We start from the raw sequence: 27613 nt of genomic DNA on the forward strand, positions 1-27613 counted from the left end.
TGTGCTATCATGCTGATATTTTCTTTATCTTTGGCCTCTTGTTCCTCCAGAACCTATTGGAAAGATGCAATATCCTGTGCCACCTCTTCCTCCATACGCTGCGTTTCAGATTCCAATTGTTGTAAGTTGCCATGTATCTTCTTACCTTTCTTTGATTTCTTCCCCCCCTTTAGTTCCTGAAGGAGTTCCTTTGTCTCTTTTAAGATGGCATGTCCTTGGCTGCAGCTCATATGAAATGTGTGTCGAGGGCTCCGATGTTCCTTCAGTTTGGGATACCCCTACCTCCCGAGTGCCTTCTTTGCTCGGGAATGGGTAGATGAGCTGCATGGCTAAGCACTTTGCTAAGAAGATAGGGATTACACACCGTGACTTTAAGTAATTCTCCATTTCTTGGTGGATGTACCAAGCCCAGTCTTCTTATTTTTCTTCATGGACTTTTGCTATTTTGTTGAGGGGGACACTGTTCTACCTGTCAACTGGCTTGACTTGCATGAGCATTGACATCGCTTTACAAGCTTTTTCATCCACTTCATCTCTGATGTTCTCATATTATAATCCATTGGAGTTGAAAGATACCCTCTTTAGCATATCTTTCATGGGCATCTGGTCGAGGGTATGAATATGTGTTGGTATGGGTGGTGGTAGGTACAGTGATTTTTGGATCATTTCCTTGGTAATGAGGACTTGATCAGTGGACCCATCTGCCTTGGTGACTGTGCCCCTATTGGTGTTTCTGTCATAAGTCTTCAGAACCTCCACACATAGTTTTGTATTGATGGTGCGGGGGAGGATCTCTGCCATTTTTCCTAGACCTACTTTCTCCAACTTGTTTTTAACATCTGCATCGTCTTTATGGATGACTGTCCCCTGAACTATCTGTGCTACTGCTGTGGCGACCCTATGGTACTGGCCTGTGTGACGGTCGGGTTCCCCTCTACCTCTAGTTCGGACCTGGCAAAGGAGGCCATATATAACATGAAAATGCATCAATCATTGTGAATAGTAGGAGCTTTTAGGCTTCCTTATTCTTCATGAAAGAGCAGGCGTGTTAGATTATTTGTGGGGATGAGTAATCTAGATGTGGGAAATGCAATGTTAGCCATTTTACTATGGGTTTCCCAACCCGCGGCGATTTGCATTTGACCTCGTAAAATAGTAGACTGCTATTTCACGGGTCATACCCATGTGCATTTATGAGGAGATTTGTTGGTCTCAAGAATGAACTAGACGAAAATCTATTCATTTGAGAAAGTCTTCAGGTTATTATTTAACTATTCGAGTTCTAAGCGTATTCCTATTATTCAATTTTATTATTAAAACTCTAATGATTCCAGCCTAACCCCATCCGGGCCCATGGGTTAGCCACCACCCAACCACTCGAATTGGTAGAACCAGACAATTACTCACCCACCCATAATTGAATGCTTTTCTTAACTTTTGCTTTTGAATACAGATACGCACACACTCCTCTTTAAAAATTTAACTTATAAAACAATCCATTGATAATAAACACTTATTGGTTACAGATGTCATAACTCAAAATTTCCATCCAATCCTTGTTTCTCAAACAAAATAGTATCACTCTGGACTCTCCGTTGAGATGGTAAGCAACGAGATCCAGTAACAGATTACAATAATCATTTGTCCATCATACAATCTTCCACGACATACACATGGGTGTCCTAGGCACCGCGAGCCCGTGCATCGTGTGGTTAGAACCCTCCAGGATCCTCCTTAGGTGTCCTGGCACTTCACTCAGGGACCACTTTGTCGGCCCTTGTCCATTGTACTGGAAGCGCACCATTTTAACCGTACCGAGGCTGGTCAAGACCTGGGGGTTTGCCGCGTGAGCTGTCCTTTGAACACTCCCCAACCGCCAGCTGTTGCAACCGAACTTCCCTTAGAAAAACACATACCAAATGCTCCCTCCAGCATTCTAGCGCGTAAGACAGTCCTTTAAGAAAATAGGGTTTCTATGCAGTTTGATTTTCTTTTGAATACAATGAGTATATCTTAAATCAGTATTCCCAAAACTTCATGATCGTAATTTTGAATTCCGTCTCAAACTTAATTTTAGGTTTGGCGGGAGTTTTTGAGTTTATTTTCTTGAACTGGTCACATCTTCTTTCCTCGAAACTGACGAAGAGTTTGGTCTTGGCCATAGTCTGATTCAGGGTTCGAGTCTTGATAAGATTTTTCTTGAACTATCTTTCTCGAAAAGGGGTGATATTTCAGTTATTATTTTACTGAATTTCATTCATTGAATATTCACTTAACTGATTTATAAATTAATCACGAATTCTGATGAGGAATAAAATAATCATTTATCTGAATATTTTGACTTCGATAGATTTCTATAATTCTCTTTACAATCCGAGTGAATATAAAATGATAGAAATTTCTCTCTCAGAGTATTTACTTATTCATTTATCAAATATTAATAGAAATCAAACATAGAATTAAAGAGAATTCTAATTTTGATATAAAAATTCTTTATGCATCTATTTATGGATAAAATTCAATATCAATGGGAATAACACTTTTATATAAAAGATAATCCTTTTATGCATCTATTTATACATAAAATCAATTTTAATAGGAATAACACTTTTAAAATAAAAAGAATTTCTTTATGCATCTATTTATGCATAAAAATAAAATTTTACAAGATAAACGCTTTTATAATAAAATTTCCTTTATGCATCTTTCTATGCATAAAATTTAAATTCAATGAAAACAACACTTTTATAATAAAAATTTCCATTATGCATCTTTTTTATGCTTAGAAATTCAATTCAATGAAAATAACATTTTTATAATAAAAATATTTCCATTATGCATCTTTCTATGCATAGAAATTAAATTCAATGAAAATAACAGTTTTATAATAAAAAAAATTCCAATATGCATCTTTCTATGCATAGAAATTAAATTCAATGAAAATAATACTTTTATAATAAAAAACGTTCCAATATGCATCTTTATATGCATGGAAATTAAATTCAATGAAAATAACACTTTTATAATAAAAAAATTTTCAATATGCATCTTTCTATGTATAGAAATTAAATTCAATGAAAATAACACTTTTATAATAAAAAAATTTTCATTATGCATCTTTCTATGCATAGAAATTAGATTCAATGAAAATAACACTTTTATAACAAAAAAATTTCCATTATGCATCTTTCTATGCATAGAAATTAAATTCAATGAAAATAACACTTTTATAATAAAAGAAATTTCCAATATGTATCTTTCTATGCATAGAAATTAAATTCAACACTTTTATAATCAAAATTTTCATTATGCATCTTTCTATGCATAGAAATTAATCTTAATAATTAATATCAGTGATATTCATGCATATTCATAGGTGAATATGTACATGGAGTAAATTAGAATATTTCTTTTTGAATGCACAAATGGTGGAAATTACTCTTTTAGAATAACATAAAAATAAACTTTCTTTTTCACAAAATTTAAATTTTTTTTGCCATAACCTCCTTTGTATGGTTGACCATTTCTCAATTTTTAACATTCTATTTTCAATTTAAATTAACCCCAATTAGATATAAAGGACTCTAATCTACACAATTTTTAATTTCCAAGAGAGTAAACAATAAGAAAAGTTTAATCAATCTATTTGTTAATCATTCTAGGATAAAGAAAGGCTGAATTGTAAACAAGAGAAGGGGATGGGCTTTTCATCAAGGCATAACATCAGAATTTACTTTATTCAACTATAAAAAATAAGAAAATCAGAAAACCATAGATTTGAAATTAAAAAGTAGAACTTTTAGCTTACATGGAGTTTGTAAGCGTTCCTTTGGCTTGAGGGATTGAGGGTTCTACTCTTGTTTGGATCAAGAGTGGCCACCAATTTCTTTGGAGAGGATTAAGTCAAAAACAATTGAATTATAAAGAAAATTCAATGTAATTGACTCTGGGTAGTAGGAGTAGAGTAATAGTGCATAAACACTATTAAGCTTTTACAAAGGAGGAGGCTTCTATTTATAGGAAAAAGCGAGCCTCAAACCAAGCAAATTGATTTTAGAACTTTCCAGGTCAGTTTGGTCCATTTTTGACCATTTTTGGGTTAGTTCAGCTTACTTTTTGAAACTAGACTTGAAATAGGAGAGAGGAGAGATGAAATATCTCAATTAATTGATTTAAAAGTGGGAATAATGATGAGAAAAAAGGTGCCTCCTTCATGAGGGGGGAATCCCCACTCTGAGGTGTCAAAAATTAAATTTTCAAATGTTTCCTTTGGTCCTTAGTCCACTCTTCATCTTATGTGAGCATTTACTCATTTTTGGGGGGTTTTTCTCTATTTCTTCAATTTATCTCCTCCCTACATTTGGATTAATCTTATAGGTCCCTAAGAACCTTAATCCAAATTTTTTAAAAAATCTGGACCCTTAGGCTAAGGTCTTTTGAGTAGATTATAATTTATTTCTAATGCACCTTAGGAATTTCTTTTTAAACTTCTGTTTTAGGAAAATTTATTTTAATAAGAAAGGATATTTTTCCATCCAAAGATATCTAAAAATTGAATTATCTCTCGCTAGAACATTTTCTCTCTCCTCTAGGCCGCCAAAACATGTAGAAACAAGATCTTTTATTATTCTGAAAAAGGGATTGATTACAGGGGAAGAAACTGGACATCTTCAGGGGGGCTGGGGAGGAATCTTACATCCTCTCCCACTTGAAAAACGCGAGATGTCCTCATCTCAAAAACTGGGGGTAATCCCGCGTTAGTTCGGCTTCTTTCTCCCAGGTGGCGTCTTCAAAAGGATAGAACTTCCATTTGACTAATAATTCTCTTAGAATTCTGTTTCTGAGAACCTTCTCTCGAACATCAAGGATTTCTTCAGGTTGAAGTTCAATCAGCCCTTGGGTTGAAGAAGTTAAGAGTTCATCACATTAAGCACATGATTCGAGCTTGGTACATACTTCTTAAGTAGGCTGACATGAAATACATTATGTACCTTGAGATGAGGAGGCAGAAGAAGTTCATAGGCTAAGTCACCTACTTTCTTTGTAATCAGATAGTAAATTAGAATATCATCAAAGAAAACAAGAACAAAATCATCCAAGTATTCTCTGAGAATGTCTTGCATTAGGCGATTGAATGTAGCTGGGGCATTTGTCAATCCAAACGGCATGACTGTAAATTCATCGTGCCCATAGCGAGTATTGATGGCTGTCTTCGAGATATCTTGCTCATTAATCCTGATCTGGTAATACCCTGATTTGAGATCTATCTTTGTGAAGATCTGGGCTCCACTTAGCCTGTCCAGAAGCTCATCAATTCTAGGGATAGGATACTTATTCTTAATTGTCAGCTGATTGAGACCTCTGTAATCCACACAGAGTCTTAGCGTTCCATCCTTCTTTTTTTGAAAGAGAACTGGCGCTTCCCAAGGTGAAACATTGGGTCTTACAAACCCTCGTTCTAACAGCTGCCTAAGCTGTTCCTTGAGTTCAACGGCTTCAGAGGTAGATGGCTGAGCTGGATTCCTCTTGGGATTGCCCTGATTTTGGCGAGACAGGACCCTGATTTGTTGACTGATACGAAGGGGCTGCTCTCTGCACTCTGGGTCCTTGACTTCCCTATCCTCTTGACATGGCAGGAGGCGGGCAGTCTTTAAGCTGTGACCGAAACCTTGACACCCAAAACACCCGTTCTCTCTTCTAAGCTCATCCCTCTAAATCCTTGAAAAAGGTGGGGCTCCTGAGAAAGTGTTCCAAGGGAAGGGTCTTCCTTCACCTCTGAATCTCCCAGCATCTTGATTCTGAATAGGGCCTTGCTGCCTCTTTGTTGGGGGTGGAAAGTTTGAAGCACTACCCGGGGTCTGGAACCTTTTAAAGTTTGAGGGTGCAGGCTTTGGGGCGAGACCTTAACAACAACAAATGCCTTGGCAAAGTCCTTTGCCATTCTCACAGCTTCTGCCATTGAGACTGGTTTGGCATTTTTCACTAAAGTGTCCAATGGCTCGTTCATACCTCGAATGAATTTGGACATCAGCTGCTCTTCATCCAAAAGTGGAGAATATTTGAGAAGAAGGGAAAATGCCTGATGGTATTCTTCAATTGTCCGGCTATCCTGCTTCAATTCCAAGAATTCATTCATTTTGGTTTCCAGGAAGCCCGGAGGACAGAACCTCTTCTTGAGGTACGCTTTAAGATATCTGACCAGGTCTGGGTATTTTGGTCGAGACGGTTTGTCTCGCAATGGTTCCTCCATGCGACCCTGGCCGTTTCCATAATTTTTAATCTGGCGAGAGCCATCTTACTCCTCTCATTATAACCGGTTACATCAAAATATTCTTCCATTGCCTCGATCCAACTTACTCCTCTCATTATAACCGGTTACATCAAAATATTCTTCCATTGCCTCGATCCATTTTTCCACTATTTCTCCTAACTGTTCCCCTCCTTCACCCTTGAAGGGACCAGGCTAGGATCGGTGCAGGGCTTTACGAACGTCCGGATCTAATTCTTTATCATTGTAAAGAGGATCCGGCTGCCTAGCATGGGCCGCACGCCTCATGATTATGACAAAACAAGATTTTTGTCAACTTAACTTTGATATCAGATTTATGACTATTTAATTTTTGAGATTTATTTTTTAAACAATAATTATTCTCTCATAATTCTTAAAAACAAGATTCACTCTAATAATTTTATTAACCAATATTCACAATCACGAAAACAACTTGGAATCTTTTGCAAAACATCATTTATTATCAAAAGTTTTTGATATATACATAGAGGGTCTCGGCTCCAAAAGTCACTGCCTTAATCGCATACGTATAAAAAGGCGATACTGCAATGGAGACATGCTATGATATACACGATTTATCACTGATAATGGTGCTGTAATTCTACTCCTAGGAATAAAGCGACTCAAAAGTCTAAAAATTCGACAAGAAATTCTAAAATTTTGGGGTGAATGATTATAGAGTTGGACATAATGAATAACTCCTAGCCTTATCAAGATCATGGCTAGCGAGATATTCTGCCTGAGTCTTTGACACTGATTGGTATTGACGTCACTACATCACCCTCCTCCTCCAGAGAACCACATGTGATGACGTTGCTCTACTGGATCAGGAAAGTATAGATCCTCAAAGTGACAAGCAAGCCTCACTTTGCTTTCTTGGGTTGTAGTAGAGTTGATGAGATTTTCGAAGGCAAAGGCGATCATATCCTGACTCTGGGGGGAGAGTCCAAGAATGCTAGACAAATTTGGGGTATCCATCTCAAAATCCAGTTCAATTTATGAGTTTTCAATTTATGAATTCATTTCAAACATAACCTTAGCAAGTGAAAACATTATTTCCTAAATTTACTTTAAAATTTTAGGCAATTTTTGCTGCTGTTTCATAAGTTTACAACAGCGCTCTGATACCAGATACCAGCTGTGAGACGCCTCTGTCCCCTCCGTGCACTGGATTCCTGGTTGATAGCAGCGGAAGTAGATTCCTCTTGCACGGGGCAGGGTTTCCCACTCGCGGCCTCGCCCTCAATGTCCGGGCGGCACGAGACTAATCTGGTGGTCATTCCGAAACCGAAACCGAGAAAAATTTCCTTGCCCAAAAAATGGGGACCTTTTTGATTTTCTTATAACGAGTTTTCTAACAGGGTCAAGAGACTAAACTATCCTTCACTGACTAAACCACATAGAAGGAAAACTATTACAGACTTAACTTGAAGAAATCAACGCTTTTTTCCTAACTGAAATCATGCACAGCTGTTGATCTAATCATTTGAGAAAGTCCAGGTTATTATTTAACTATTTGAGTTCTAAGCGTATTCCTATTATTCAATTTCATTATTAAAACTCTATTGATTCCAGCCTACCCCATGCGGCCCATGGGTTATAGCCACCACCCAACCACTGGAATTGGTAGAACCAAACAATTACTCACCCACCCATGATTGAATGCCTTTCTTAACTTTTGAAATTATTCACCCACCCATGGGTTATAGCCACCACCCAACCACTGGAATTGGTAGAACTAGACAATTACTCACCCACCCATGGGTTATAGCTACCACCCAAACACTGGAATTGGTAGAACCAGACAATTACTCACCCACCCATGGGTTATAGCCACCACCCAACCACTGGAATTGGTAGAACCAGACAATTACTCACCCACCCATCATTGAATGCCTTTCTTAACTTTTGCTTTGGAATACAGATACGCACACACTCCTCTTTCAAACTTTAACTTATAAAACAATCCATTGATAAAGAGTTATTGGTTACAGATGTCATAACTCAAAATTTCCATCCAGTCCTTGTTTCTAAAAAAAAACAGTATCACTTTGGACTCTCCGTTGAGACTAGCTGGTCAGCCCAACGAGATCTAGATTACAATAATCATTTGTCCATCATATGATCTTCCACGACATATGCATAGGTGTCCTAGGTACCGCGAGCCGGTGCATCGCCTGGTCAGAATCCTTCAAGATCCTCCTTAGGTGTCCAGGCACTTAACTCAGGGACCGCTTCGTCGGCTCTCATCCATCGTACCGAAAGCGCACCATTTTAACCGTACCGAGCCTAGTCAAGACCTGGGGCTTTGCCGCGTGAGCTGTCCTTTGAACACTCCCCGTTAGCTATTGCAATAACCGAACTTCCCTTAGAAAAACACATACCAAATGCTCCTGGCGTAAGACAGTCCTTTAAGAAAACAGGGTTTCTATGCAAGTTTTTAGTTTGATTTTCTTTTGAATACAATGAGTATATCTTAAATTAGTTTGATTTTCTTTTGAGTATATCTTAAATCAGTATTCTCAAAACTTCATGATCGTAATTCTGAATTCCGTCTCAAACTTAATTTTAGGTTTGGCGAGATTTTTTGAGTGTATTTTCCTGAATTGGTCACATCTTCTTTCCTCGAAACTGACGAAGAGTTTGGTCTTGGTCATAGTCTGATTCAGGGTTCGAGTCTTGATAAGATTTTTCCTGAACCATCTTTCTCGAAAAGGGGTGATATTTCAGTTACTACTTTACTGAATTTCATTCATTGAATATTCACTTAGCTGATTTATAAATTAATGAATTTTGATGAGGAATAAATTAATCATTTATCTGAATATTTCGACTTCGATAAATTTATCGAATTTTCTCTTTACAATCTGAGTGAATATAAAACGATAGAAATTTCTCTCTCAGAGTATTTACTTATTCATTTATCAAATACTCATAGAAATTAAACATAGAATTAAAGAGAATTTTAATTTTGATATAAAAATTCTTTATGCATCTATTTATGCATAAAAATCAACGTCAATGGGAATAACACTTTTATATAAAAGAAAATCCTTTTATGCATCTATTTATACATAAAAGTATTTTTAATAGGAATAACACTTTTAAAATAAAAAGAATTTCTTTATGCATCTATTTATGCATAAAAATTAAATTTTACAAGAATAACACTTTTATAATAAAATTTTCTTTATGCATCTTTATATGCATAAAATTTAAATTCAATAAAAACAACACTTTTATAATAAAAATTTCCATTATCCATCTTTCTATGCATAGAAATTCAATTGAATGAAAATAACACTTTTATAATAAAAATATTTCCATTATGCATCTTTCTATGCATAGAAATTAAATTCAATGAAAATAACACTTTTATAATATTTTTTTTTTCAATATGCATCTTTCTATGCATAGAAATTAAATTCAATGAAAATAACACTTTTATAATAAAAAAATTTCCAATATGCATCTTTCTATGCATAGAAATTAAATTCAATGAAAATAACACTTTTATAATAAAAAAATTTCCAATATGCATCTTTCTATGCATAGAAATTAAATTCAATGAAAATAACATTTTTATAATAAAAAAATTTCCATTATGCATCTTTCTATGCATAGAAATTAGATTCAATGAAAATAACACTTTTATAACAAAAAAATTTCCATTATGCATCTTTCTATGCATAGAAATTAAATTCATTGAAAACAACACTTTTATAATCAAAATTTTCATTATGCATGTGTCTATGCATAGAAATTAATTTTAATAATTAATATCAGTGATATCCATGCATATTCATAGGTGAATATGTACATGGAGTAAATTAGAATATTTCTTTTAGAATGCACAAACGGTGGGAATTACTCTATTAGAATAACATAAAAATAAAATTTCTTTTCCACAAAATTTAAGAAAATCTTGCCATAACCTCCTTTGTATGGTTGACCATTTCTCAAATTTTTAACATTCTATTTTCAATTTAAATTTACTCCAATTAGATATAAAGGACTCTAATCTACATAATTTTTAATTTCCAAGAGAGTAAACAATAAGAAAAGTTTAATCAATCTATTGTTAATCATTCTAGGATAAAGGCTGAATTGTAAAGAAGAGAAGGGGATGGACTTTTCATCAAGGCATAACATCAGAATTTACTTTAATCAACTATAAAAAATAAGAAAATCAGAAAACCATAGATTTGAAATTAAAAAGTAGAAATTTTAGCTTACATGGAGTTTGTAAGCTTTCCTTTGGCTTGAGGGATTGGGGGTTCTACTCTTGTTTGGATCAAGAGTGGCCACCAATTTCTTTGGAGAGGATTAAGTCAAAAACAATTGAGTTATCAAGAAAATTCAATGTAATTGGCTCTGGGTAGTAGGAGTAGAGTAACAGTGCATAAACACTATTAAGCTTTTACAAAGTGGGAGGCTTCTATTTATAGGAAAAAGTGAGCCTCAAACCAAAAAAATTGATTTTAGAACTTTCCAGGTCAGTTTGGTCCATTTTTGACCATTTTTGGGTCAGTTCAGCTTTTTTTTGGAACTAGACTTGAGATAGGAGAGAGAGGAGAGATGAAATATCTCAATTAATTGATTTAAAAGTGGGGGTAATGATGAGAAAAAAGGCACCTCCTTCATGAGGGGGAATCCCCACTCTGAGGTGTCAAAAATTTAATTTTTTAATGTTTCCTTTGGTCCTTAGTCCACTCTTCATCTTATGTGAGCATTTACTCATTTTTGGGGGGTTTTTCTTTATTTCTTCAATTTATCTTCTCCCTACATTTGGATAAATCTTATAGGTCCCTCAAAACCTTAATCCAAAATTTTCAAAAAATCTGGACCCTTAGACTGCTAAGGTCTTTTGAGCAGATTATAATTTATTTCTAATAATGCACCTTAGGAATTTCTTTTTAAACTTTTGTTTTGGGGGATATTTTCTCTCTCTAGGCCAAAACATGTAGAAACAAGATCTTTTATTATTCTGAAAAGGGGTTGATTACAGGGGAAGAAACTGGACATCTTGAGGGGCTGGGGAGGAATCTTACATTCTCTCCCACTTGAAAAACGCGAGATGTCCTCATCTCGCAAACTGGGGGTAATCCCGCATCAGTTCGGCTTCTTTTTCCCAGGTGGCATCTTCAAAAGGATAGAAATTCCATTTGACTAATGATTCTCTTAGAATTCTGTTCCTATGAGAACCTTCTCTCGAACATCAAGGATTTCTTCAGGTTGGAGTTCCATCAACCCTTGGGCTAAAGAAGTTAAAAGTTCATCATTAAGCACATGATTCAGGCTTGGTACATACTTCTTAAGTAGGCTGACATGAAATACATTATGTACCTTGAGATGAGGAGGCAGAAGAAGTTCAAAGGCTAAGTCACCTACTTTCTTTGTAATAATCAGATATGGCCCACAGTCCTGGGGGATAACTTCTTGTACTTCCCAAGAGATAGAAAACTTCTTTTGGGACGTACTCGAATGAAGACCATATCTGCTTCTTCGAATTTTTTGTCTGACCTCTTCTTATCTGCATATTGCATCTATCTATCGTGGGTAGCTTTTATATCTTTGTGGATTGACTGCATCTGCTGCTCCATGTCGTCAAGCATCTATCCGGACATCTCGACCCTAATCAATGGGTCGGACCAAGTTAATGGTGTTAGGCAGTCTTGTCCATACACAGCTTTGAAAGGGGTCATGCCGATACTTCGATGATAAGAAGCATTGTAGGCAAACTCGACTAGGTGCAGATAGCTTAGCCACTTCTTGGGTTCCCTGCCCACAGCATGACCAAAGTATATCTTTGATTACTTGGTTCACCCTTTCTGTTTGACCATCGGTCTCGGGGTGGTAAGCTGTGCTGAGATCCAAGAAAGTTCCTACTGCTTCGAAAAATGCAATCCAGAATCTTGACGTGAACTTGGGATCTCGATCACTTACTATTCTCCTGGGTAGGCCATGCAATCCGCCACATCCACTGCAGTGTAGGTTTCTTTTACTGGAATCAGATGGAGAACTTTGGTTAGTCTGTCAACTACCACGAAGATGGAGTTGTAACCTGGTTGCACTGAAGGTAGTCTAGTAATAAAATCCATACTGATACATTCCCACTTCATCTGGGGGATGTCTAATGGATGTAACTTCCCAGGCATTTTTACTCTCTCGGCTTTGACTTTCTGACATATCAGGCATTGACATACATGATTAAGTACATCCTTTTTTTAGTCCATGCCAAAAGAAGCTTTTCTTTACAGACATGTAGGTCTTGATGAAACCTGGATGTCCTGCTACTATAAGGCTGTCATGGGCTTCATTCAGAATTTGACCCTTAGTTCCCTCATCATTGGGAATGCATAGCCTGCTATTGTAATACATAATTCCATCATCTAGGCTGTACCCTTGAACTCGGTTCAACTCCTGAGGAGTTTTGCTTTCTTGCATAAGTAGGGTAGCAATAGGGTCAAAGAATCTATCCTGCATGATCTTCTCTCTTGCTTCATTAATTAATGGATTTGACACCACTGTGATTGCAAGCAAGGAGGCTTTTCTATTGAGGGCATCTGCTACCACATTTTCTTTTCCTGGGCGGTACTTTTGATTTTAAAATCAAATTCCTGCAGGGTCTGCATCCACCTTCTTTGGTGCATATTGAGATCCTTCTGAGTGAAAATCCACTTTAAGCTCTAATGATGTGTCATCAAAGTGAATCTTTGACCCAGGTCTCCATAACTTCAGGGCATAGACTACTAAAAGTAGCTCCAGGTCATGGACAGCATAATTTCTCTCATGCGTTCTGGGTTTTTGGGATTCATAGGCCACTGCATGACCTTCATGCATGAGTACACCTCCCAGGGCAAAACCATTAGCATCAGTTACTACCTCAAAGGCTAGAGAGAAATCTGGCCACTTCAAAACGGGATTGGTTACCAAGGTGGTGCACTCTGACACCTGGGAAACCATTGAAACGGGATATTCTTTTTGAGAAGATTAGTCAGGGGGGAAGCTATGAGAGCATACTTAGGTATAAAAATTCTATACCAACCAGTTAATCCCATGAATCCTCTTACTTGTTTCACTGTCTTTGGTTCAGGCCAATCTATGACTGCTTGGACTTTTGTGGAATCTAGAGAAATTCCATCTTTGGATACCAGAAAGCCCAAGTATTCAACATGGTCAGCAGAGAAAGTGCATTTTCTCTTTTTTGCAAAGAGTTGGTGCTTCCTTAGAATCTCAAGAACTTTTCGGACGTGAGCTTCATGGTCAGCTGCATTCTTTGAGTAAATCAGAATATCATTAAAGAAAACAAGAACAAAATCATCCAAGTATTCTCTGAGAATGTCCTGCATTTGTCAATCCAAACGGCATGATTGTAAATTCATAGTGCCCATAGCAAGTATTGATGGCTGTCTTCGGGATATCTTGCTCATTAACCCTGATTTGGTAATACCTTGATTTGAGATCTATCTTTGTGAAGATCTGGGCTCCACTTAACCTGTCCAGAAGCTCATCAATTCTGGGGATAGGATACTTATTCTTAATTGTCAGCAGCAGCAGCTGATTGAGACCTCTATAATCCACACAGAGTCTTAGCGTTCCATCCTTCTTTTTTTGAATGAGAACTGGCGCTCCCCAAGGTGAAACACTGGGTCTTACAAACCCTTGTTCTAACAGCTGCCTAAGCTGTTCCTTGAGTTCAATGGCTTCAGGGACTGGCATTTTTTGTACGTGCACTGCTCTGCGGGTCAATTCTGTGACATGATCTATTTCTCGAATCGGAGGCATCTCTTTTAGCTCTGCTGGGAATAAATCATCATACTCAACCATTCCGGTTCTTTAGCCTTTAACTTTATGTCTACCGGATTCATTTTGACAACATAAATGAGCTGCTTCTTTCTAAATCCTTTCAATAATTTAGAAGCTTTTACTAATTGCAGATCTGGGGATCCGAAAATTCCAGTTCCTTGAACTTTGTTCCCGTGAAGGTCATGGAAGGAAATGGTTCCATTGTGACAGTGAATGTCAGCTTGATTTGAGTGGAGCCAATCCATTACAAGGATTTCGTCAAAAACTCTCAAAGGTAGGACTCTGAACTGGCAGTCAGTTACATTCTCATCTAGATTAAACTAAATACGATCTGTCTCATGGTGAGTGAAAAGAATCTTCCCATTGGCCAATTCATTTTTGTTCTAAGACTAGCTTACGCAAGCATCCAGGGAAAATAAATAAATAAGTACTGCCTGAATCAATCAAAAGCTTAAATGGCTTACCCTTATACTCAGCTAGAGTATGGATGACAAAGAATTGATGATTTGGCCCTTGGTTTTCAATTGCGGCATAAATGGGACCTCTTTCCTCTTTCACTACTTCTGCTATTGTAACTGATTTGGCTGCTTTGCAGATTGGGGCGGAACTCTTTCTCTTTGGTTACCCCAGTTCTGGGAGGGAGTTCTAAGATTACTCTGAAAACAAAGGTAGATGGCTGAGCTGGATTCCTCTTGGGATTGCCCTGATTTTGGCGAGACAGGACCCTGATTTGTTGACTGATATACGAAGGGGCTAGTCTCTGCACTCTGGGTCCTTGACTTCCCTATCCTCTTGACATGGCAGGAGGCGGGCAGTTTTTAAGCAGGTGACTGAAACCCTGATACCCAAAACACCTGTCTGAATCCTTGAAAAAAGGTGGGGCTCCTTGAGAAAGTGTTCTGAGGGAAGGGTCTTTCTTCACTTTTGAATCTCCCAGCATCTTGATTCTGAATAGGGCCTTGCTGCCTCTTTGGGGGTGGAAAGTTTGAAGCACTACCCGAGTTTTGGAACCTTTTAAAGTTTGAGGGTGCAGGCTTTGGGGGGGGGGGGACCTTAACAACAAATGCCTTGGCAAAGTCCTTTGCCATTCTGACAGCTTCTGCCATTAAGACTGGTTTGGCATTTTTCACTAAAGTGTCCAATGGCTCATTCATCCCTCGAATGAATCTGGCCATTAGCTGCTCTTCATCCAAAAGTGGAGAATATTTGAGGAGAAGGGAAAATGCCTGATGGTATTCTTCAATTGTTCGGCTATCCTACTTCAATTCCAAGAATTCATTCATTTTGGTTTCCAAGAAGCTCGGAAGACAAAACCTCTTCCTGAGATACGCTTTAAGATCTGACCAGGTTTGGGTATTTTGGTCGAGATGGTTTGTCTCGCAATGGTTCCTCCATGCGACCCTAGCCGTTTCCATAATTTTTAATCTGGCGAGAGCCCTATTACTCCTCTCATTATAACCGGTTACATCAAAATATTCTTCCATTGCCTCAATCCATTTTTCCACTATTTCTCCTAACTATTCCCCCTTCACCCTTGAAGGGACCAGGTTGGAGCCGTGCCCTCACGCCCCCCCGGCCGGCCCCCGCAGAGCGGTGCAGGGATTTGCGAACGTCCGAATCTACTTCTTCATCATCGGTAAGAGGATCCGGCTGCCTAGCACGGGCCGCGCGCCTCATGATTCTCACAAAACAAGATTTTTGTCAACTTAACTTTGACATCAGATTTATGACTATTTAATTTTTGAGATTTATTTCTTAAACAATAATTATTCCATCATAATTCTTAAAAACAAGATTCATTCTGATAATTTTATTAACCAAATGATTCACAACCATGAAAACAACTTGGAATCTTTTGCAAAACATCATTTATTATCAAAAGTTTTTGATATATACATAGAGCATGTCGGCTTCAAAAGTCATTGCCTCAATCGCATACGCATAAAAAGGCGATACTGCAATGGAGACATGCTATGATATACATGATTTTTCTGACAATGGTGCTGTAATTCTACTCCTAGGAATAAAGCGACTCAGAAGTCTAAAAATTCGGCTAGAAATTCTAAAATTCCGGGGTGAATGATTATAGAGTTGGACATAATGAATAACTCCTAGCCTTATCAAGATCATGGCTAGCGAGATATTCTGCCTGAGTCTTTGACGCTGATTGGTATTGACGTTAATACATCGCCCTCTAGAGAACCACATGTGATAACGTCGCTCTACAGGATCAAGAAAGTATAGATCCTCAAAGTGACGAGCAAGCCTCACTCTACTTTCTCGAGTTGTAGTAGAGTTGATGAGATTTTCGAAGGCAAAGGCGATCATATCCTGACTCTGGGAGAGTCTAGGAATGCTAGACAGATTTGGGGTATCCATTTAAAAATCTAGTTCAATTTATGAGTTTTCAAATTTATGAATTCATTTTAAACATAACCTTAGCAAGTGAAAACATTATTTTCCAAATTTACTTTAAAATTTTAGGCAACTTCTGCTGCTGTTTCATAAGTTTACAACAGCGCTATGATACCAGCTTCTGTGAGACCCCTTCGCCCCCTTTACACACCGGATTCCCGGTTGATAGCAGCGGAAGTAGCTTCCTCTTATTATTCTAAAAAGGGGATTGATTACAGGGACAAAAATTGGACATCTTGAGGGGCTAGGGAGGAATCTTACATCCTCTCCCACTTGAAAAATGCGAGATGTCCTCATCTCGCAAACTGAGGGTAATCTCGCATCAATTCGGTTTCTTTGTCCTAGGTGGCGTCTTCAAAAGGATAGAACTTCCATTTGACTAATAATTCTCTTAGAATTCTGTTCCTGAGAGCCTTCTCTCGAACATCAAGGATTTCTTCAGGTTGGAGTTTCATCATCCCTTGGGTTGAAGAAGTTAAGAGTTCATCATTAAGTACATGATTCGGGCTTGGTACATACTTCTTAAGTAGGTTGACATGAAATACATTATGTACTTTGAGATGAGGAGGTAGAAGAAGTTTATAGGCTAAGTCACCTACTTTCTTTGTAATCAGATATGGCCCATAGTCCTGGGGGATAACTTCTTGTACTTCCCAAGAGATAGAGAACTTCTTTTGGGGCGTACCATATCTGCTTTTTTGAATTTTCTATCTGACCTCTTCTTTCTTATCTACATACTGTCTCTGTCTATCCTGGGCAGCTTTTATATCTTTGTGGATTGACTGCATTTGCTGCTCCATGTGGTCAAGCATTTGTCTGGACATCTCGACCCTAATCAATGGGTCGCGGACCAAGTTAATGGTGTTAGGCAGTCGTGTCCATAAAGGGCTTATCCCGATACTTCGGTGATAAGAAGCATTGTAGGTGATCTCGATTAGGTGTGCAGATAGCTTATCCACTTCTTGGATTCCTTGCCACAACATGACCGAAGTATATCTTCGATTACTTGGTTCACCCTTTCTGTTTGACCATCGGTCTCGAGGTGGAAAGCTGTGCTGAGATCCAAGAAAGTTCCTACTGCTTTGAAAAATGCAGTCCAGAATCTTGACATGAACTTGGGATCTCGATCACTTACTATTCTCCTGGGTAGGCTATGCAATCTGAAGATTTCCTTGAGGAACACTCTGGCCACATTTACTACAGTGTAGGTTTCTTTTACTGGAATCAGATGGGCAACTTTGGTTAGTCTGTCAACTACCACGAAGATGGAGTTGTAACCTGATTGCACTGAAGGTAGTCTAGTAATAAAATCCATACTGATACATTCCCACTTCATCTGGGGGGATGTCTAATGGATGTAACTTTCCAGGCATTTTTACTCTCTCGGCTTTGACTTTCTGACATATCAGGCATTGACGTACATGATTAAGTACATCCTTTTTTAGTCCAGGCCAAAAGAAGCTTTTCTTTACAGACATGTAGGTCTTGATGAAACCTGGATGTCCTGCTATAAGGCTATCATGGGCTTCATTCAGAATTTGACCCTTAGTTCCCTCATCATTGGGAATGCATAGCCTGCTATTGTAATACATAATTCTATCATCCAGGCTGTACCCTTGAACTCGGTCAACTCCTGAGGAGTTTTGCTTTCTTGCATAAGTAATTTTACTAACCAATATTCACAACCACGAAAACAACTTGGAATCTTTTGCAAAACATGATTTATTATCAAAAGTTTTTGATATATACATAGAGCGTCTAGGCTCTAAAAGTCACTGCCTCAATCACGTACGCATAAAAAGGCGATACTGCGATGGAGACATGCTATGATATACACGATTCATCACTGATAATGGTATTGTAATTCTACTCCTAGGAATAAAGCGACTCAGAAGTCTAAAAATTCGGCAAGAAATTCTAAAATTCTGGGGTGAATGATTATAGAGTTGGACATAATGAATAACTCCTAGCCTTATCAAGATCATGGCTAGCCAGATATTCTGCCTGAGTCTTTGACGCTGATTGGTATTGACGTTAATACATCGCCCTCCAGAGAACTACATGTGTTGACGTCGCTGTACTGGATCAGGAAAGTATAGATCCTCAAAGTGACGAGCGAGTCTCACTCTACTTTCTCGGGTTGTAGTAGAGTTGATGAGATTTTCGAAGGCAAAGGCGATTATATCCTGACTCTGGGGGGAGAGTCCAGGAATGCTAGACACATTTGGGGTATCCATCTAAAAATCGAGTTCAATTGATGAGTTTTCAATTTATGAATTCATTTCAATTTATGAGTTTTCAATTTATGAATTCATTTCAAACATAACCTTAGCAAGTGAAAATATTATTTCCCAGATTTACTTTAAAATTTTAGGCAATTTTTGCTGCTGTTTCATAAGTTTACAACAGCGCTCTGATACTAGCTGTGAGACCCCTCCGCCCCCTCCGCGCACGGATTCCCAGTTGATAGCAGCGGAAGTAGCTTCCTCTTGCGTGGGGCAGGGTTACCCACTTGAGGCCTCGCCCTCGAATGTCTGGGCACGAGACTAATCTGGTGGTCATTCTGAAACCAAAACCGAGAAAAATTCCCTTGCCCGGAAAACGGGGACGATTCCACCTTTTTGATTTTCTAAAACGGGGTCAAGAGACTAAACTATCCTTCACCTGACTAAACGAGATAGAAGGAAAAAACAGACTTAACTTGAAGAAATCAATGCTTTTTTTCTAACTGAAATCAGGCACAACCGTTGATCTATTCATTTGAGAAAGTCTTTAGGTTATTATTCAACTATTTGAGTTCTAAGCGTATTCCTATTATTCAATTTCATTATTAAACCTACCCATAATTGAATGCCTTTCTTAACTTTTGCTTTCGAATACAGATACGCACACACTCCTCTTTAAAACTTTAACTTATAAAACAATCCATTGACAAACAGTTATTGGTTACAGATGTCATAACTCAAAATTTTCCTTGAGACCTTGTTTCACTCTAAACTCTCCGTTGAGACTAGTTGGTAAGCAACGAGATCCAGTTAACAGATTACAATAATCATTTGTCAATCATACAATCTTCCACGATATACACATGGGTGTCCTAGGCACCGCGAGTCCGTTCATCGCCTGGTCAGAACCCTCTAGGATCCTCCTTATGTGTCCTGGCACTTCACTCAGGGACCGCTTCGTTGGCCCTCGTCCATCATACCGGAAGCGCACCATTTTAACCGTACCGAGGCTGGTCAAGACCTGGGCAGGCTTTGCCACGTGAGCTGTCCTTTGAACACTCCCTGCCAGCTGTTGCAACCGAACTTCCCTTAGAAAAACACATACCAAATGCTCCCTCCAACATTCTGGCATAAGACAGTCCTTTAAGAAAATAGGGTTTCTATGCAAGTTTTCAGTTTGATTTTCTTTTGAATACAATGAGTATATCTTAAATTAGTATTCCCAAAACTTTACGATCGTAATTTTGAATTCCGTCTCAAACTTAATTTTAGGTTTGGCGGGAGTTTTTGAGCGTATTTTCTTGAAGTGGTCACATCTTCTTTCCTCGAAAAACTGACGACCGAAGAGTTTGGTCTTGGTCATAGTCTAATTCAAGGTTCGAGTCTTGATAATGATTTTTCCTGAACTATCTTTCTTGAAAAGGGGTGATATTTCAGTTACTACTTTATTAAATTTCATTCATTGAATATTCACTTAACTGATTTATAAATTAATCACGAATTCTAATGAGAGGAATAAATTAATCATTTATCTGAATATTTTGACTTCGATAGATTTCTTGAATTTTCTCTTTATAATCCGAGTGAATATAAAACGATAGAAATTTTCTCTTTACAATCTAAGTGAATATAAAACGATAGAAATTTTCTCTTTACAATCTGAGTGAATATAAAACGATAGAAATTTCTCTCTTAGAGTATTTACGCATTCATTTATCAAATACTCATAGAAATTAAACATAGACTTAAAGAGAATTCTAATTTTGATATTAAAGTTCTTTATGTATCTATTTATGCATAAAAATCAACGTCAATGGGAATAACACTTTTATAAAAAAGAAAATCCTTTTATTCATCTATTTATTCATAAAATCAATTTTCATAGGAATAACACTTTTAAAATAAAAAGAATTTCTTTATGTATCTTTTTATGCATAAAAATCAATTTTTACAAGAATAACGCTTTTATAATAAAATTTCCTTTATGCATCTTTCTATGCATAAAATTTAAATTCAATGAAAACAACACTTTTATAATAAAAATTTCCATTATGCATCTTTCTATGCATAGAATTTAATTTCAATGAAAATAACACTTTTATAATAAAAAAATTTCCATTATGCATCTTTCTAGAAATTAAATTCAATGAAAATAACACTTTTATAATAAAAAAATTTACATTATGCATCTTTCTATGCATAGAAATTAAATTCAATGAAAATTACACTTTTATAATAAAAAAATTTTCCAATATGCATCTTTCTATGCATAGAAATTAAATTCAATGAAAATAACACTTTTATAATAAAAAAATTTCCAAGATGCATCTTTCTATGCATAGAAATTAAATTCAATGAAAATAACACTTTTATAATAATAAAAATTTCAATATGCATCTAACTATGCACAGAAATTAAATTCAATGAAAATAATACTTTTATAATAAAAAAATTTTCAATATGCATCTTTCTATGCATAGAAATTAAATTCAATGAAAATAACACTTTTATAATAATAAAAATTTCAATATGCATCTAACTATGCATAGAAATTAAATTCAATGAAAATAACACTTTTATAATAAAAACATTTCCATTATGCATCTTTCTATGCATAGAAATTAAATTGAATGTAAATAACACTTTTATAATAAATTTTTTTCCCAATACGCATCTTTCTATGCATAGAAATTAAATTCAATGAAAATAACACTTTTATAATAAAAAAATTTTCAATATGCATCTTTCTATGCATAGAAATTAAATTCAATAAAAACAATACTTTTATAATAAAAATTTCCATTATGCATCTTTCTATGCATAGAAATTAACTTTAATAATTAATATTAGTGATATCCATGCATATTCATAGGTGAATATGCACATGGAGTAAATTAGAATATTTCTTTTAGAATGCACAAACGGTGGGAATTACTCTTTTAGAATGCACAAACGGTGGGAATTACTCTTTTAGAATAACATAAAAATAAACTTTCTTTTCCACAAAATTTAAAAAAAATTTACCATAACCTCCTTTGTATGGCTGACCATTTCTTAATTTTTAACATTCTATTTTTAATTTAAATTAATTCCAATTAGATATAAAGGACTCTAATCTAAATAATTTTTAATTTCCAAGAGAGTAAACAATAAGAAAAGTGTAATCAATCTATTTGTTAATCATTCTAGGATAAAGAAAGGCTGAATTGTAAAGAAGAGAAGGGGATGGCCTTTTCATCAAGGCATAACATCAGAATTTACTTTAATCAACTATAAAAAACAAGAAAATCAGAAAACCATAGATTTGAAATTAAAAGGTAGAAATTTTAGCTTACATGGAGTTTGTAAGCTTTCCTTTGGCTTGAGGGATTGAGGGTTCTACTCTTGTTTGGATCAAGAGTGGCCACCAATTTCTTTGGAGAGAATTAAGTCAAAAACAATTGAATTATCAAGAAAATTCAATGTAATTGGCTCTGGGTAGGAGTAGAGTAATAGTGTATAAACATTATTCAGCTTTTACAAAGGGAGAGGCTTCTATTTATAGGAAAAAGTGAGTCTCAAACCAAGCAAACTGATTCTAGAATTTTCCAGGTCAGTTTGGTCAATTTTTGACCATTTTTGGGTCAGTTCAGCTTACTTTTTGGAACTAGACTTGAAATAGGAGAGAGGAGAGATGAAATATCTCAATTAATTGATTTAAAAGTGGGGGTATTGATGAGAAAAAAGGTGCCTCCTTCATGAGGGGGAATCCCCACTCTGAGGTGTCAAAAATTTATTTTTTTAATGTTTCCTCTCAGGTCCTTGGTCCATTCTTCATCTTATGTGAGCATTTACTCATTTTTGGGGGGTTTTTCTTGATTTCTTCAATTTATCTCCTCCCTATATTTGGATTAATCTTATAGGCCCCTTAGAACCTTAATCCAAAATTTTTAAAAAATCTGGACCCTTAGACTAAGGTCTTTTGAGCAAATCATAATTTATTTCTAATGCACCTTAGGAATTTCTTTTTAAACTTCTGTTTAGGGGGAATTTATTTTAATAAGAAAGGATATTTTTCCATCGAAAGATATCTAAAAACTGAATTATCTCTCTCTAGAACATTTTCTCTCTCTAGGCCAAAACAGGTAGTAGAAACAAGATCTTTTATTATTCTGAAAAGGGGATTAATTACAGGGGAAGAAACTGGAAATCTTGAGGGGCTGGGGAGGAATCTTACATTGACATTCTTTGCATCTCTTTACATATTCTATGGCCTCGAATAACGTAGGCCACCACAGTCCTGCATGAAGCACCTTACGAGTTGTAACTTCTCTTGCAAAATGGCCTCCAACTATTCCTACTTATGCTTCTTCTAAGATAGCGACAAACTCATCCTCTTGCACACATCTCCTGAGGATATTGTCTTTGCCTAGCTTATATAAATCTCTAGCAATCAGTTGTTGATAAGGTGTAGCCAGCTTAATAAGCTGACGCATTTTATCTTTGTTCAAAGGTCGATCTTGTAGAAAACCATGAGATAGATAGTTGGATATTTCCTCACTCCACTCATGTACCATGTCAAGTTTGAACAGGCAAGCATTTGGGAGGTTATCGTCAATGCTGGTGTTGCAGGTTCCCCGTTTGGAATTCTAGACATATGGTCCGCCAAACCATGTTGTGTTTCTTTTCTCCCCCGTGACTGTAAAATTAAATTCCAAGAAAAGAAGCAACCATCGTGTGATCCTTCCTGTGGTGCAAGGCTTGTTCACTAGATATAATAGCGCTTTGATGGTCCACAAAGAATACAAATTTGTTGGCCAACAAATAATGTTGGTATTTCTTCACAGCATAAACCATGGCCAACCCTTCATGTTCAGTGGTGGTGTAGTTTATCTCTGCATCATTCAGTTGATGGACTGGCAAAGCAAACTGGGTAATCCAATTTGAATTTCCCAGGTTACGCCAATACGCATCTTATAGTAGTGAAGTTTGATGCATCGATGTGCATGTGCAATACAAGATCCTAGTTGGGTGGTCTCAGGATTGGTGCACTAGCTAGTGCTTCCTTCAACTTATCATATGTCTCTTGGCATTCTTCAGTCCATTCAAAGACAATGAGTAGTCTATACAATGGCCTGGCAATTTTAGCATAGAATATGATGAAGTGTTGATAATACCCAACATGACCCATAAACCACTGTACGCCTTTGTAATTGGTTAGTGGGGGTAATTCCAAGATCAATTTTACCTTACTCCTCATTAGTGGAAATACCATTTTTAGACACAATGTTCCCTAAGATTACACCGTGTTTGACCCATAAGTGACACTTTAAAGGATTTAAGGATATACGATATAATCGACATCTCAAGATCAATTTTACCTTACTCTCATCTCAGGAAATACCATTTTTTGACACAATGTGCCCTAAGATTACATCGTGTTTGACCCAAAATGTGCCCTAAGATTACACTATGTTTGACCCAGAGTTGACACTTTAAAGGGTTTAAGGATATACGATATAATCGACATCTTCCAAACACCTTCCTTAAGAATGCCAAGTGCTCAGTCAGTCATCAGGAGTGTGCACATAGATTGTCAATGAATACATCCAGCCACTTTTGCAAGTAGTCCTTGAAGGCCATGCACATTAGTCGTTGGAAAGTTGCTAGGGCATTGGTGAGGCCAAAAGTCATAACCTTATAAGCATATGTCCCCACATTGTATTGAAAGCCATTTTGTGCTGGTCTTCTGGTGCTATGGACACCTCATTATAGCCTGAAAACCCATCTAAGAAGCTGTAGGCTTCTTCTCCTGCTACCCTTCCTAATACATGTTCTGTATATGACAGTGGGTAGTGGTCTTTCCTAGTGACTGCATTGACCTTTTTGAGATCAACACAGACTCTCAATTTTCCATTTTTCTTTGGAACAATCACGATTGGTGAGAGCCAATCTTTGTGCTCGATTTCATAGATGAAATCCGTAATAGTTTATCAATTTCCTCCTTTACAATTGTCGCATATTTCAAATTCATTTGGCACGGTCTTTTCCTAGATGGTCTCGATCCTTCCATGATCAAGATAGTGTGTTGAACCGCATTGGGTGGTACACCCTTCATTTTCGTGTATTTCCAAGCAAAACAGTCCTTGAATTCTTTTAAGAGAGCAATGAGCTCTTCTTCTTCAGCCAGCAATATAGACAGGTTTGGTGTCCTCCCCTAGCTCTATAGTAATATCAAAACCTCCTTAACCTCAGCTTGTGGATTGGCCATCTTCCTTTACTCTTTTAGCCATCAATTCGACCACTTTTCGCTCGTTCGATGGTGTATGTTTTGAAATGGTCTGACACACTGAGAGTAGGTTTGGCTTGTCATCCTCTTCATCTTTCGTCCTAGTCATCACTTTCTTTGCCTCGCGCTCGACTTCAGAGCCTTGTTTTGTTTTCTATGTCTTTCTTTAGTGAGTTTAGGCGTTTACGGCTCTTGTGGCATAGCCTTTTCCTCTCGTTTCCCTCCTTCTAGGGTTATCTTACTCAACTCCTCACCCTAGTTCTTAGAAAACTCCTCGTGCACCTTAGTGACCTTGAGATATCTTAGCCACCACCGAGCGTCTGTGGGTTTACTTTGTAATAGGGCATTTCGTCAAGTGATATACCTCTTTTTTTAACGCCATCTCTTGAGGCGTTGGGTGCTGGAAGCCTTGCAAGTCAGACCCTTCTGTGTTGGAGGCTTCATCCTCTGTGTCCTCTTCTCTTGGTTACACATCTACCATGCGCAGTGAGGTGGTAGGAATGTCTCCCGATTCAACGTATTAGGTTCCTCTAGAAGGCAACACATCTATAGTGGCAAGAACATGCATCCAGTTTTCACTAAAATCCGGGGGTGGAAGCGACACGTACATTGTGACCTCTTCTTCTTTCCGTGAATTCTCCTCAACTGGTTGGCAAGCTTGTAGAGATGTGGTTCACTCTGCGGCGGTGACCAAATCATTTCCAAACAAGTTTCCTTCCATGGGGTGTGCTTTCTATGCATGTAGATCAATTTTTAGAATCTGCGGTCTAATGCCCAATCATGCACCAATTTGGCTTCCCTTATGAAAGGCCCTACCTAAGATAATGTCATATGAATCTGGTTGGCGCAAAAGTCCATTACAACAAATGTATGATGGTAGTGGAACGAAAAGACCTTAAGTCTAACATTTTTCAATAGCTCCATTGGTCTTGAGGATGTTCCATCTGCCATCTTGACGATTAGATTTGCTCTTTCCATTTTTGTTTTCCCCCAGTTTTCCCAACATTGTTTGGTAATAATGCTCACACCCGCGCCTCCATCTAGGATAGCCAGATCTTGGTACCCATTGTGGTGGATTGGAATCATGGCATTCGTATTATCACTCTCATAATACTGGCCCAATTAGTGGATTGGAATCATGGCATTTGTATCATCGCTCTCATAATACCGGCCCAATTAGTTGACAGGTATTTTGACGAATCTGGGTGTTCCTTCTTCCTCATGCACTAGGTTTTTCTCTGCCAGAGGTGTCTGGCTCTCCTCTGAAGTGTAAATCTTCCTTCTACCTAGTCCTTAACATCTGCCCATAATGCTGGTGTGTTGCATAGCAATGGTCCTAGTGGCATTTTGACACTTGTGGACAATAGGGCTATGAGACTGCCTATGTCTCTTGGTTCTTTGACAAGTGAGGGTTCCTTACACGTGTTTGTCGCATATTCAATACTAGGGAATGAATGCATTGACATTTCTTGATCTACTTCCTCAAACATTCTTGCCATGAGGTCGCTTTAAGTCCCTTCCTCGAACTCTTTTAGAATTGGAGTAGGCACATCCAATCTCCTTTCCTCCTTCAATAGCTCATTTCTTGGATACTATGTATCCCTATCCCGGTTAGCCCTTAGTTTAGCTTCATGATTGTGTTGGCACTCCTTAACCAGGGCTTTAGCTTCTTTCAGCTTCCTTATTTCTTCTTTAGCATATTTGGATATTCTCCAATCCCCTTAGGGGTTGCTGGTCGCTCCCTTGCAGTTTCTTGGGCATGCCCATCCTGTTTTAGCACTTGGTCACCTTCTTCCTTTGATTGGGTGGATCTCGTGTCAATGGTATCTTCTTTAGAGCCATCTTGAATTGTGATCATAGCATCTCCCTTGCCTACTTTTTTCACTCTTCTTCTTCTCCCATTCTTAGGGGTTGTAACACCTACTGGTTTTTTCCCCTTGTCCACTTTTTTTGCTTGTGCTCAAGTCAAGACATTTAGTGGTGTGATATTCGTAGGCTGCACACTTATAGTCCTGATAGTGGTATGGCTAGAAGTGGAAGCGGAACTACTGGCACGATATATGGGCAATCTTTGATGATCAAATGATCGACACCACACTTCACACATGAAAGTGTAGGCATGACGTTGGTCCGTGCTTGCGAGACTGACTGAGCTTGCATTAGCCACATTCTTGAGAGGACACTCCGCCACTCAATGAGGCCCATTACAATGAAAGTAGTGTATGGGTCCACTTCTCATAGTTGACTTTATGTCTTTTCCTTTCCATTGTCCCATGGTTTGAAACTCTAGTACTGGAGTGCTGTTCTATAAGACATAATACTTTGGTGTGATCTCTATGGGCTCCTCGTAGGAGTCGTTATTACTGACTTCTACCTCACGCATGATTTCTATTTCATCTAAGGTCTCCTCAATCAACACTTAGTTGATTTTAGTCTAGGGTGGCTATGGGGGTAGAACATGTGGTGGCAAAGGTGACATGTCCTACATTCGGAACATCCCTCTTGGTAGGTAGGTATTTGGCTATCCTGCAATAACATTGGTTTGTATTGGTGGTGTTGGTAAGGCTAGCAGCACTCTGGGTGTTAGTAGTTACGCTAAGGGCTAGA

This window comes from Cibotium barometz, chromosome 32 (genome assembly GCF_041138505.1).
Source record: "Cibotium barometz isolate CiBa-2024 chromosome 32, ASM4113850v1, whole genome shotgun sequence".
Classification (NCBI taxonomy): domain Eukaryota; kingdom Viridiplantae; phylum Streptophyta; class Polypodiopsida; order Cyatheales; family Cibotiaceae; genus Cibotium; species Cibotium barometz.